Source organism: Anopheles stephensi, chromosome 2 (genome assembly GCF_013141755.1).
Source record: "Anopheles stephensi strain Indian chromosome 2, UCI_ANSTEP_V1.0, whole genome shotgun sequence".
NCBI classification, from domain to species: Eukaryota; Metazoa; Arthropoda; class Insecta; order Diptera; family Culicidae; genus Anopheles; species Anopheles stephensi.
In genome coordinates this window covers 8,393,535-8,408,617 of record NC_050202.1, presented here as the reverse complement: position 1 = coordinate 8,408,617, position 15,083 = coordinate 8,393,535, and the positions used below count along the sequence as shown (strand labels likewise).

General features: G+C 45.6%; 1 protein-coding gene across 5 annotated transcripts in view; it reads left to right on the top strand.

Annotated features, from left to right (window-relative positions):
• The window catches only part of LOC118503757 (cysteine-rich motor neuron 1 protein), a 157,930-nt gene that overhangs the window by 74,937 nt on the left and 67,910 nt on the right, over window positions 1–15,083 (top strand). The window lies entirely within an intron of this gene.

Genomic DNA, 15,083 nt, shown 5'->3' with positions numbered 1-15,083 from the left:
CCGATTGAAGCTTGCACAGCTTCCCTACCAGTTCAAACACCCTATCCTGCTTCCCAAGAACCATCTGTTTGCTCGTCTCATCGCATACCACTTTCATGAAAAGCTGATGCATGGCGGGGGAAGACTATTACTTTCCCAGATTCGAGAAGAATATTGGCCGCTCGACGGACGGAGATTAGTGAAAGGAGTAGTCCGTAATTGTTTTCGTTGCATACGACAGGATCCCGCCCTAGTGCAACAACAAACCGGCCAACTTCCGTATCAACGCATCACTCCGAGCCGGCCGTTTTCTGTTACTGGAGTGGATTACGCCGGCCCATTTTGTCTTAAGCCGACGTACAAGAGAGCTGCCGCTGCCAAGTGTTATTTGTTTTTGTTCTTTTGTTTTGCAACCAAGGCGGTTCACCTGGAGCTGGTCAGCGATCTCACCACTGCAGGGTTCTTGGCCGCTTTACACCGCTTCACAGCCCGGCGCGGGCTACCGTCGGATATACACTCCGACAACGTAAACAACTTGAAGGTTCGTCACACGCGCTAAAAGAATTTTTTGAGTTATTTCAGAGTGAGCAACGGCAAAACATCATCGCAACCAACTGCTCTGACATGGGGATTACCTGGCAATTATTCGTGCAACGTTTCTGGAAGCATTGGGCCACTGAGTATCTGCAGGAAATGCAGAAGGACAATAAGGTTGCGGTTCGGTGCGAAATCGTTCCCGGCAGGCTGGTCATCCTTGTGGACGATTCCCTCCCCATCACCCGCTGGCCACTGGCGCGCATCATTGATGTACACCCTGGAGAGGATCAGCTTACTCGTGTAGTGAAGCTGAAAACGGCAAAGGGATTAGTCACGCGTCCTGTTACGAAAATTTGCGTTTTACCTGTTGCGAAACCGTCCTGTTAGTACCGCGTGTTAGTTATTTTGTTATGACATTCTGTCATGGGGGGGAGTATGTTTACGCTTAGATGTTTGTTTACGTTTAGACGTCAAATCTACTTGACGAAAGCTAGTTTCGTCAAGTTTTAATACATGAAATATTTCAAGGATACAGTGAGTAGGAGTGAGTGTCGCTCGCGTGGGGGACACTCATAAGAAAGTTTATAAATAGGGCAGAAAACACAATTATATCTCTCTTCGAATTTGGAATCTGAACACGACGTTTGGTAAATATTGCAACACACATCGATCCGAAACTCAGCGAATTCTTCAGCATTTTATTTCAAAATTCAGTGTTGGATTATCGGAGGCGGGCGTTAATAGTGCGAAGGAACTACGGCAAGGCCGGAAAGTATCGGCCTGTCATTGCTGGTCTCCTGTGACTTAATTTTACTCGTAACTGGATTATCAATCCTGCGACTGGGAAGGCGGTCTGAATGGGATTTTATTTTTTCCTTCTGTGTACAAATCAGTGCCGCTATCCCTTAGTATTTGCTATATTTTCTATTTATTTTCCATCTCAAATCAGAAACTCAAACTCACTCCTGAAGACGCATTGCCTGGCCTACGATTTAATATGCTACTGTTGCAATATCATCTGGTCACCGTAATATCATCAAACGTTTCTGTGCTATCATCTTGTGCTATCATCAAGTCATAGGCGGAACTTCTTCATGCATCACCCTAATACGGAGGTTTAGGGGGCCCATGTTCATAAAAATACCCCTAGGAAAGCAATTTATTTGATGATAATTTTCTCATTTTCACTCAAATAAACATTCGCCTCTGGCGTTTACCTTCCAGGCTCCGTACGAAACGCTCACACACACGCACAAAAAAAGTCCACATTTGTATTGGATTTTACCTTCAAAGGCAACCATTAGCCATTCGCATCATTGGATTTGGGCACCGTCAGCTAACGCGGCTCCCGGGCTCGGCACAAAACAAAAGGGGGGGCCCCCGAAGCGTTACCTCGAGGGCGTTACTTCGCAGCATTTGTATCGCCCTTTCTTTCGGCTCTTTCTCTTTTGTTTTTCGTTTGCTAGTGCCACCGGATATGAGTTTTTCCTCGACGCGTTAGCCCTGCCAATCCTGATGCCTACCAACCTTCGGGTCTCCGGGTTGCATCCTTGCACGTGCGCCCCATTTCGCACAGAAGTAAGCAAGCTTTGGCGAGTATAAAATAAAAACCCGAGCCAAGGTTTAATAGAATGGTGGCCCTCCCGTAAAGGGCAGCGCACGTTAGGTCGATAATCCCTTCCGGTGGCGCGTTCCGGTATGATGCTCGGGATAGCGATTTACCGGGTTTACGCCATTACTTTCACGCGCTCCGCCACCGGGACACGCGTATTATGTGGGGACGCTTTGTTCGGGACGCTTCCCAAAATTACAACGCATCACTGGCAGTGTTTGTGTAGCGACTGTACGTGTAAACAGAACCCCATCGGTCGGTGTGAAGTGTTTCGGAAGGTCCTTGTGGGTCCTGAGCCGAATCCTAGCCGTACGCCGGTAGCGGCAATTGGCATTGAAGCAAAAAACGCAGCAAACACACCGATGGAGAGAGAGAGCGAACACCTTCATTGTGATTGATTGATTGACTTCATTTCTTCGGTTTGCGGAGTTGATGCTTGGAAAAATAAATCGGAACTTCGGAACACACGCTGTTGACGAAAGCCGCGGGAGCAATGGACCCCCCCGTTTTTGCTGTACACGTGCAGCGTCTCTCATAATGCTCTCCATACAGCGAGCCGTGGCATGCCCACCCAGAAGAGCCACCCTGATTAGATTCGCTTCGTTAGACATTGACGCCCGGGATTGTCTGCGGATGTGTTCTTCTGCTTCGCCCGCCCGTAGATCGCCCGCAGATCAGATAAGATAGCTCGTTAGGCTTAACGCCAGCCGAGATTTTCGGATCTCGCTCTCTGTGGGCTTATCTCTCTCTCTCTCTCCGTCTCTATGCTTTCCTATCTTCAAATATCTGTACGAATCTTGTGTTTGACTATAACCTTATAAATTTTGCCTTCGACCCGCAGCATCCGAAAATGGCCAATCACACACACTGTGAGGCTGAGCTCGGGCTGTACCAGTCCCGTCCGTACACACGCAAGACTCGTAGCGATGTGGGGGCAAAATAGCCTCCCCATTTCCCAGCACCCTTCCTTCTGCTCCTTGCGGCCGGCTGGGAGAATCAAATCAAATCGATAACTTCATTTTTCTTCATTTTCATGGCCAGCCAGGGGGCCAGCCATGATGTGGCCGAGACCTGGGCAGACAGTTATCTAGATGCCGGAGCGCGCTGTTGCTCGTTTGTTTTTGGTGTCGTTTCTTTGGGCCTTTGTCTTTTTTTTGTGTTTCGTGTTTTTGCTGGTTCGTTTTATCAGGCAGCCAGCTCTTTTTTTTTTGTCTCGGTTATGTTTGAGTCGAGCCCAATTTTGGCTATCCGACACGATCGCTGGTAGCAAATAGACACGTTCGCCACAGGCATATGGCCCATTCGTCAGTATCATGTCAGTTTTATGCCGAGGGAGCCCACTACCGCCGATAGTTGTGGTCCATTTGGTGGGGTTTTGGTTTGTGCCTAGCGTGACATTATGTTGGGAAGTATTGGGGATAATTTAAATTTAAAATGCTGTTCTAATAAAACCGAGCTTTACTTGGTGAGAAATCTACTGAATTTAACAATGCCAGCTTTTATCCTGCTATCATCCTATAACTTTAAAAACTTCGCCCAATCCGATTTGATGTACGATCGAAACACGATACTCATCATTAATGGACTTTTTTCATGTGCGCCATCCCCCTCCCCGGACCACCACCATCATCATTATCGCTCTCGTTATTATTCGTTATGGGGGTTTCCGTCCGGAGTCGCGGCAGCAGTGGTGAGAAACTTATTCTACCACGATAGTGACACTCAAGGAAACCGATGTCCGATGTGTCGTTTCGATTTGTGTGCGTGTGTGTGTGACATATAAATTTATTTTCATGTCATTTTGTGTGTTGTGTGTGTGCGTGTGTGTTTTTTTATTGTTCTCGCCTTGCCACAACGCCGATGCCGATGCTGATGATGATGATGACAGGCCGTGAGGACGTCGTTATATTATGATGCCGATCGATTGAGTAGGCCGTACGACGCCCGGAACGATAATGTTATGGTTCGATTTCGATAACCATAATATTTGATGTTCGATTCCGTGCTCTATCGCTTTATCGCTCCCGGGGAGTGAGCACTCCCGCGTATCACAGTGCGCGGTTCTACTAATAGTTTTATGCGGCATCCACTGTGTGACGAAGCATTCCACGCAAGGTGGAATAAAACATGCTTTTTTATGGTCAATGAGTTTTCCTTTTTTCCGGAAGTGTAGCTGGGAAATGGTTCACTTTTTTTTGTGCATCAATTTGTGTGCACTTCAAAAGTCATTGAAAAAAAAAATAGAAATGTTAGCTCGAGCAGCTTGTTTAAAGGTCGATTAAAATTATATTAAGAGAGGTCCATATGCACCACAAAAGTACGGTAAATGAGCAGCTAAAGTAAAGATTGATAACGATAGAACGATGAGTACAAATCGATTTTTAATAGATTCAAGTGTACGTGCATGGTTCAAAATGGCTCCATCATGCCGATGAGCGATCAAAAACACAACCGGTATGCTTCAAAAACTGTATAAAGGTGAAATCCGAGTCGATCTTGACCCTTCACGCATATAATTGATCCCAAGTATGGAAAAGTATGTCCCAACCTAGATTTGAACTTACTCTGATCGTGTTGAAGCAGCATACCTTTACTGTTACTACCATTTCATCATCCACACATGCACCATTTACGATGCGATAAAACGAAGTAATGGCTCAACAGTAAACCGTTTTAAACGACACCTTCGGGGACGAGTTAATTACAAATTTTTGATTATCATTAACCAAGTACATCAAACGTCAATTAGCAACCGTGTCGTGGCGTCTATTTTTGTAGTGTTTTACGAGCCTTAGCTGTGGCCGAACACCGATGTAGTAGATGTCATAAGTGAAACGTCCGCCTGATTCTCTTGATGACTCTTTTCATCCTCCGTTCGGGTTTCACCATTAGACAAAACTGCTACATTAAACACGCCAAATGATCCTCACGAGCTTCATGAATAAAATATCTGTCGAACCGTTCTTCATTATAGCGTAACGAGACGGGCCTGTGTGCCTGAGGGATGATAGCTTCAAAATAAAATTGATGATGGCAGAATGGAAAATCAAATGCAAAACTTTCTGCATCTCATTCTATTGGCAGCAGATTTTCCCAGTTATTTTCCCATCCCCCGATCGAGATCAATATCGCTGACGTAGTTAACATTTGTTTTGATACTTCGCTTAATCCACCATTTCAGACATCAAGAAAACAGCATGACGTTCATCACCTAGTCATCCCACGTCATTACCCTATCCATGCGGCTATAAACTTCCGATAGCGTGTGTATTTATTATCCCAAAAATAGATCGAACTTTCCAATCTCTCTCTCTCTATCGCCCTCCCGGGGGCGGGAGTGACTAACGGAAGAAAACAAATTAATGAACTACAAATTGAGTTCGTTTGTGTGCTACCGTTTCAAGTCTCGAGCTGAGGCTGAGTGGATTATTGATGTTGACTGACACGGGATAAACAATGCAATCTTGCTGATATTACGTCAAGCAAGCAGCTGATTTGTGGCAGGGTGAAAGTCATGATCATCGCTCAAAATTGCAACCATGATCAAGATATTTGTTTGGTGTGTCGTTTCTCCCGTGATGGCGTCACGGATGAGGAACAACGTTTTGTTTAAAAAATAAATAATGAGGAAAGTTTTCGCGACACACGTACGCGCAGACGCTTCAGCGCGATCGAAACATGATAACAGGACGTGTTTACGCGCTTGTTTTGCGCTACCGCGTGACAGAGCATCGTTTGGGGTTAGGGTGTCAAGCTGGAACGTTACAGCACGCGTCTGGGGCAAGAAGCGAGTTTTCATTTTAAGCTTAGCTTCATAAATCAGAGTTGCACCGGTTTTATTCTTTACTAAAACACATCTCAAATACCTTTCGATGCTACTAGTTTCACTAGAGAGCGGGCTCTGCAACTCCCGGAAGCATATATCCTTATTTAGCCGTGTCCTTCCAGCTTCCGACCGACGGTGAAGCTTATTTGCTTTGGTTGGGCTATAATTTCAAATTGAATGTTTAACCATGTGGCTTTCGGTGCCCACACTCAGCCATCCACACACCCAGCATAGTACTGCAATGTCCTCCCCGTAGTACAGCTCAAATACAGCGCACATCTGGGAAGGAGGTAGATTTTTATTACATTTGTCGCTTCTACAACACCCGCCGGTGAGGAGGAACCACATGACGACATCGTGACCAAGCAACGAGAAACTGGGGTAACCTTTTTGCAATTTTGTACCGCAAATGGTTGCCGGCTTTTCTTCCCCCAGCAGAGTTCTTGCTTCCAACCTTCCAAAGCTACAAACAAGAAGGAAAAAAGGCGGATCAAACTCTTGATCCATTTCGGGTGTCGTTCTTAAAAGTCTGCCAAACATTTTCCATCAGACCGCCAGGCGGAAACTCAAGACTCGTTTGGATTATACCGAGCGAGAGAGAGAGAGAGTCGTCGCCCCTTTTCCGGCGGGAATAGGATGCGTCCTTTCGTAAGTACGGTCGCACACTTTGGAGGATGTCCTTTCGTAAGTATCATCCACCGGTTCGGATTGACGTGTGCGGTTTACCAGGCAATAGGCTTCCGTCGAGCCGCAAAACATTCAAACGACTGTCGACTGTGCTCGAGATATTTTTATCTTTCCAAAACAGGCCCCTAGTCTGCGTCGTCTAACGAGGCTTTTCGTCATATTTTGTTTCGAGAGGCTACCAAAAATATAGGGCTTTGGGCAGGTGAAGGCGCCCCCCAGATCGGTACGGGAAGCCAATTAATTGCTCTCCTTGTTTGTGGAGCACATTATGAAGAAGATGCGAAACAACGTACCCCCTGTAGCATCACCTAATCCTTTGTGCCGCAATGCTGGTTCGCAGAAGCATTCGAGTTGACTTCCTTCTCCAGAACAGCGAAGAGGGCTTTCGGGGGTGACATAATGCACGCTTGAGACATGGACATAGGATGCTTACTGCTGCTGCTGTTGCTACTTCAAAGTCTCACTCCGAGCGAATGAGCTTTTGGTGCTCCGTACTTTGGCCATAAAGAAGAGGATAATTAAACATGTTTATGATTTGCGACCCGAGCGCACCTTCGTCCTCCAGGTTTTGTTCTGTGTTTTGTTCATCTACAGCCCTCCAGACATACACACACACTGTATGCAGTTCGGGGAAGATGGTATTCCCGAGCGAAAAGCCATTTGCTCGTTGCTGCGGTGATTTATGCGGTAAGATTTTCGCGACGCTCGGCAACAACACACAGGACAACAGACTATAGACACACCCAACACACAAACACACACACGGAGGGAAAGGTTGTGTGAATCTATACAGCCGTTTTGAAACACGCTTTTCGCCGACCTACGAATATCACCTCGAAACGACCGGAAAATCTCATTATTTGTGCTAGAAATTTTCCCCACACCGAGATGCTTCGAGACGCGCTTTTCTTTACCACGCACACCAGAAGAAACCAGTGCGTGTGCGTGGCAAAGCAACGAACAGAACATGGCTGGCTTTTGTGTGCAGCGCCAGACGAAAAGAAAGTTTTAATCTTCCTCAGTATCAAAGAGAATGTGGTGTTTTTCCCGGCTAACGATTTTTCATACTTTTTCTCTCTGTTCTGCTTTCGTTACAGGTAGGTGTGCTATCGTGATGAAATATCTTTTGCTTCGCTGTGAAGGTGACTGAATCGACATGAAAAGTTTGCTAAACGACTAGTCACGTGAGTTGGATGGATTTGATTCTTTCAAGGTTTTTTTTTATCACATAAGTAGGATCATTATGGGTTGGAACTGGATAACATTGATTGTTTGAACTAATATAAGAGAGTTATCCAGGCACAAACATCGACGGTTTATTCTGCACACGGATTAGAGTTGCTAAGGACCTATTCCAGACTTCTAAATTGTCTCATAGGATATGAGCTCGTTGAATTGAGCTACAGGAAGTGTTGGAAACTTCTAACCGACTTATAGAACTCGTTGCGTCTAGTTGTTGTTAAAGTTGTACCTTACCTTGTCTAAACAATTTAGTTGGACCTACTGCTGACAGGGCCGGAGTCTAAGGCAGAGCCGCGATAATATACGAGACCCCATATGGAGTTCAGAATTCGTGCCATCCCAATAAACGAGGGTATCAGAATTGCATAACCTGCTTATTCAACTCTGTGCCTCTGTCGCTATGAGCAGGGTCCCTTGAAACTTCGAGACCTCAAGCATCTGCCTAGTTAGCTTATACTATGATTCTGTAAGCATATGGGTCAACCTAGATCAAAGAATTTAAACTTGGTGTATCCAAGGTTTGGAATTCGATGTACGATTCGATTCCATTAGGCAAGGACTTTACTTGAAGTATGTTGAACCTGAATAAGATTCTTACATCCAATCTAATCCTTAACGATCTAATAAAAATCAAATTAGAAAGCAATTTACAGCGTCGTTCAGAACCGTCATCGACTATTAGCTTCTTCCTCCGGCTTATTAGCTCAGTAATTGTGAAAAAATCCATCCCGAAAGCTCTCGCACAGACCATAACATGTTAAGGACTGCTCTAGATGCTACCGTCAGAAAAAGCCCATCATGATGAAGCATCCCGCCCTTAACGCATGTCACTTTACGGCCCCTTTCAATAGTTTACATTTCATCAGCCCTAAAAACCTTCATCTGCACTCGAAACGAGCCCCCCCCCCCCCCACGTCTCCACATCCCCCCTTCTCTCCCTTTTCCTAATAATCTTAACCCCTAAGCTCATCATCGTAAAGTGTGCTAAAATATTTGTTCTTAAATTTTCTCTCCCGCCCACCTTCTCCATCGCATGACATAAAGTGTGTGTCTTATGAAAGTGAAAGTTTTGCGCCGGAAAACCGCCCGTGGAAGGCTGGAAATTTCTAGCGTGTATCCGTGTGGGTGTGGGTGGGGGCTAGCAGGGCATGCAAAACGCACGAGTCATGTTTGAACTTTGTAAAGAGGGTCATAATCGAAAAGCGATCCTCAACCCCGGGTGAGGAAGCCCGCCAGCATGTGGAAGATGAGCGAAAATATTTGGCCAGAAGAAAGTATGGCGCTTCCACGCCAACGGTTGATGGATTTCAGCCGAACCAGCCGGACCGTTTAGAATGGTTCCACCGGATGATGATGCTGTATTACGGCGCATTACATTTTTTCTTCCTTAAGTAAGGTGGTCTTCGAAGCAGATTGATTTCGTATTGTGTAGTCTGTGGCTAAATAAAGCTGACTAATAAATTGGCTCAAACCGTGACTAGTGGAAAGTTTTGCGGTTCCGAACCTCTCGAGACACACGGCTGTCGTCCTGCTTGGGCCATCGTTATAAGCACTTTGCAGCAATGTGAAAGGAAAATTGTTTGCCCGAAACATAAGAGAGACAGCAAAGAAAAACATTACCGTCAGCAGCAATAACAAACCCAAAAAACTTAACCAAAGTAATCTAGAGAGCGATGCGAAAAAAAATGGGCAGGTTCACTGCGAAAGCCCGAACCGAACTTCTCGGTTCAAGTGTATCGACCTCTTGACAGCAAAGACATCTCCGTGGAAGGAAAGAACTGGGCAAATAATAACATATCGTTCCAAACATGAGCACGACGGCGACGGTGCAGTCTGGAGTGCGAGTATGGCTTTGAAAAGCACTTACGAATTATGCGTAAACATGGTGTATACCGGCAATCGCTTTCGAACAATATGAAAAGCACACTTTTCTTCTTGTGCTGCCTGTGTTCAATGTGCTACAAAGACGCCACCACCGTACACGTGTAGGGCGAGCCTCGTTTAGAGCTTGTCGAAACGCTTTCCTTCCCTGTCCTTCATGACAAGACAATAACCTTCGATACGTTTCGATACGGGTCCTTGCGTTTTTCGGGTGCTTCCCATTCGGCTCAGGCCCCTTACCTGCACGAGCCTTCCTTTTTTTCCCCGGCTTCATTTTATCGTTATCCTCCACACACACGAAGGATACAATTTTCCGACCAAATTTTTGTTGGGGATTTTTTTTTTGTGCTGTTTGAAAAATCATCACACAACATCTTTTGTGGGTTTCGGAAGCGAACCGGAGCCTCGCCCCGAACCATGTAACTCCAGCTCTTTCTTCTCACCAATCGCTTTGGGAAATTCCGTATGCGTTTCCCGTGAAAAATGCGCTCCACCCATACCGGGGCTGCGACGACGTTTTGGCTTTTTCATGCTTTTCTTACTGCCACCACACACACACACATGGAGATGGAAAGAAAATATTGTTTCACGCGAGCGTGAGCGAACGCAAACGGCGTGGAAATTAAGTACGGCCCCAAAAACTCACCCACACGCTTGAAGGTGGACTTCGACTTCGTTTTCCATTTTGTTGGCGGGTTTGTCCAATCGGGCAAGAATTTGGGATGGAATTTTTCTCGAGCTCATCTTTATCGTCTGTTGGCGCTTATCGGTTATGGTGTGGAAAATGGAGTTTTCTTCGCTCACGAGGAATAATTTTGATCGGAAAAATAAACAAAACGTGTGCGCGTTGAAGGCTAGCGCTCTACTGATGGGTGGTTTTGGTGCAGTTTTTGTTGTTGAAAGGAAAGTTTAAGGAGCTATTTTGTTAACTTCAGATTTTTCCGGTTTTATTGTAATGTGAAATGGGAATTTAAATACGAACTACCAGTATACAAGGCATCGAAAAAACTCTATTGAGAACGCCATGCCGATTGGCTGGAAAAGATTTTTCATATCATTTTAAGCTCGAACACATTTCTTGAAAAACACTGTCCATCCTAATTCTCAGAATTTTAAATAAGCAGTTCCTTACCCTCCATTGCTCCCACTGCTTTAAGCAGCAAAAAGCCGTTGCAATGCAAAGATCTCAATGCCAAGCGCGTGGAGGCAACAGATAGCCATTAGAATAAAATTTTAATTGAAAAAAATGTAAATCCCGTCGCAGCGAAACAACGCAAGCCAATATTTGCGTAGCAATTACATTAACATTGCACACTATTGGCGCTGGGTTACTCTGGCACTGGTTGGCACAGTGACTCACTGACGGAAGTGCACAAGTGCTCCACAAACGCAACTGGCGCTGGTGAAAAAACCCAACCAGCAAGCCACAACACGGACCGATTAACATAGGAATTTCTTGCAATCACTTTGCGCAACGGTCAGCGGAACGGTCGGTCGCTACACGCACCGACCGAGTTTGCCTTTCTGTGCGTCAACGTGTGTCTGTCGCGTGTTTGCATACTTGATGATGGAAACGGATCCGCGTACCGAGTAGCTGTTCCGAAAGATGACAATGCTGGAATTTTTGCTGACCCGAAGGGGTGGGGGGAGGGGGGGAGGTTGGAATTGGGTGGAGAGCTTTTATTCTTTTGTTACCCAACAAGACACGCACCAGGTACCCTTCTGCCTCGAGGTAGTGGTGGAAAGAATACTTGATGGCGTTCCATCCCGGAGTTCCACGCTAGTATTTCGGCTAAATTTTGTCGGCATGTCGTGCCGTTTGCATTATAATGCGCCACGACACAAACGGCAACGATGATGCGCATGGACATATTTGACACTTGCCTGTCAGGTGTTGGTATTGTCGGCAGCCACCATAAGCTAGAATGGGCTAGTATGGGCGGAGAAGTATCCATTCCCGGGAAAGCGGACCAGGCGGACGGACAGAAAACAACGGCCGGACGGACAGCTGACAGACGCTGGAACGCACGTGAGACGAAAATGCCAAAAATTCGTACCGACGACACTTTTACTCTCCACGGATTAGCTACTGGATGGCGCGTTGACATACATTAAACCGTGGCGTGTTTCGTGATGAAAACACACCGTAGTCGGGGCTGAGAACTGTCACACAGGGTGAGCGATAGAGGAAGCTCGAACGTGAAGACTTTATAATCACAACTGGATGGTGTTCTTGGAGCAGCCAACCGTTGGCCCTATGTTTTGTTTTGGAAGACAGAAGAGGACTCCCGCACAGGAGACTCATCTTCAAGATAATGGAGCTCCCCAATTTTGCGCACCGTCGGTCAAACTACGCTCCACATCCTTGGAGGAACAGTCCCCGTCTGGATTATAATGATACGGCAGGTTGCACAGCTCGTTACTCACCTCGTCAGGGAGCATCGATGGTCCTGGTCGGTGGTCCTCCTTCTTCTTGAGATGGAAGGTTTCAAAGAGTTAAAGGGCACGTCGTCCACTGAGCAAAAAAAATGAAAGAAAAATGAGGTTAAAAGGGTACAAGGGTACTCGCTCCGGATGACTCCGGTGCGCACAGCATACATCACGTCCAGCCAGATGTCCGCACAGGGGGAAGGGTTTAAGCGTAGCTACCCTATCCTAAGAAACTGACTCCATCCCATAATCGTTAAAGTTCTCTTGTTCGCATTCTGGTGAAGGGCACACAAAAAACCGGGATCCGCATCCTTGTGTTTTTTTTACATCATCAATCTCATAATCTACAGTTGTAGCAAAAGCTCATGTGCCGTAGTTGTAATCGGGGTGGGATGCAGAGGACACAAAGGCGGCCGGGGACTTTTCCTACTAGTTCCATTACATGGTCCAACGCTCAGTAATAGAGCAGTGTAATTCTCACTCTTTCTCTACCAACACATTATTCCCCGACGTCAAAGGTTCAACCGGGCACCGTCGTGAACCCTGGCTCACAATTCCCAACGGAGGCTGCTCAAAGGTTGCCCAGACATTCCCAGCAATCAGGCCACTATTTTGTATGTGTATCACATTAAATGGTTGCTGCCATATACTCCCTTGAAGCTGAACAACGTTTTTTTTTCGATGCACGAACTGCAGTATGCAGAATGATACCCCATTCGGACAGCAACACCTCCGAGCGAGAGTCGCCACTTCATGCAACCCGAAACTCGCACCGCGCCGGAACGTTTCTTTGTACGCTGTTTGCGTTAGGTGCGCAAAAATTAATTTGTTGCTTACCTGAGAAATTCTGCTTTCATGTTTCAAGGGTCGAACGGTGACCACCCGGCACCCACCATCATCGCCGAGAGTAAGTGCGAATAAGCGAACCTAAGCCGACCGTGGATGGAGAAGGTTTCCTGGAAATGCTCCGTCCCCAATCCGTCCACTCCATTCCCACACGCACTTCAAATGGTTCCGCGCCAAGCTGACGGGGAAATGAAAACGACATGAAAATGACACGAAAGCTCTCCACCACGATCACGCTTCTCCAGGCAAGCGATCACACCACAATCTCACTTGAAGCAGGCAGCACGCTCAAGTTGAAGCTAGATATGTAGCTGTTGTTGTTCATCATGAAAGTCGTCCGGATTTACCGGATTGCTTGAGCCGCCGCTTTCTACTCGCCGCCAGTCCGGTCGGCCCTTCCATACCCTTTTTGGATGAATGCAAATTATTTTCCCACATCTCCCCACCCCAAAGTACCGGAAAACGAAAGAAAGGTACACAAACAGTGCACGGCGATGTGCAATGCGGCTACAATGCGGCATTGGTGCAAAGGAAGAAAAAAAACCCTCGTGAACTCCAACTGAGGAGGCGAACGACAAATGAAGTGGTCAGAAAAGGCCAGACCGTTAGTTGATAAGGAAGTCGAGAGAAGCGACACGAAGTGGGAAGGTTGGTAAGCACGTAAAAGAGGCCACCCTTCGGTTGGAACTGGGCCTCTGGTATTTTTTTTCTTCCTTGGTTGTTGCGATGCTGATGCTGGCCATGAATTTTCTACTTTCCTCTTGATATTGCACGGGTCAGAGGTTAGATCTGACCCGTAGGTAAAGCGCTCTGGTGGTGACATAGCTTTGAAGTTAGCGTTGCAAAGCGAAGATCGTGGGGAGAAACGGAGAGACAGAGTATAGCTCAACATTTCCGGATAGATCGTGACTTAGTGTAGAGGAGGGAGCTGGTTTTTGTTTTAATGTGAAGTAGGGCACACATTCATTAAGGACAATGCTTGGGTGTGAGTTTGGATTTAATTATCATTTAAAACATTGCTGGGTGTGTTATGTGTGTGGAGAAATATCACATCTCTGTATAGTATAGCTTTTCCACAAATTTTAAACGAGATTTCGTAGAAATTCTGATAACTGTCAAAATGTTGTGTAAAAATTTCAGTAACGACTTCAACACACATCATGTCATGTTCCACTGCCACATTTTCATACGAAGCTACAGTGCTAGCCGATAATATAAGACTCTCTGGACAAAGCTTTAAGACTAAAGCATAATTCAGAACGTTATCATGGATTTTAAAGCTTTTTTATAAAAATAAAATTAAAAATATTCTTCTAATCCAATACGCAAAAATTTATATTTATGTATAGAAAACTGTTGATATTTTTTTAAGTTTTCTGCGATTTATGCAAGGTATGGGAATATTATACTTTCTCTCGATATTCAATCGGAAGAGATTTTTAGTCTTTTTTATTCAAAAGGTTATTTCAACGATTTGTTTCAATCGTCATCGAATGTCTAATTCTTACAATTAGAGATGGATATTAAATCAATATTATTTAAAATAAAAATCATTTAAGAATAGACCATGGAAAACCAATTACCAAAATATTCCAAAAAATCCGTAATACACTAACGTTAGTAACTTATCAAAATTGATAGATCACAAAACACAATTTTTCCAGCATAATAACCGATTCAACATGTTAAGAACAACGAAAACAAATCTTTAAGTGCATAAGTAGATGGTTCTATTCGTATGACCACCACTGTAGAATGAAGCACGACATCGATCTACCAATGGAGAGTATCAACCGTACTCAAGTATGCAATCCCGCATGCATGTACAACACAGCAGCCAAATAAAAGCACAAACATCCCACGTCCCCACTTCAATACCCCACCCCACCCACACCTTCCCACCCATTTCATATCCCCACCATCACTCATATTGGTGAACATTCTCAGAAATTGCGACTCTCGAACGCTCACTTCCCTCGCCGCAAAGACTTGCCGAATTCCCGCTTGCGAAGTGGCGGCCGCCGGGCAGACAGTCGGTTGACA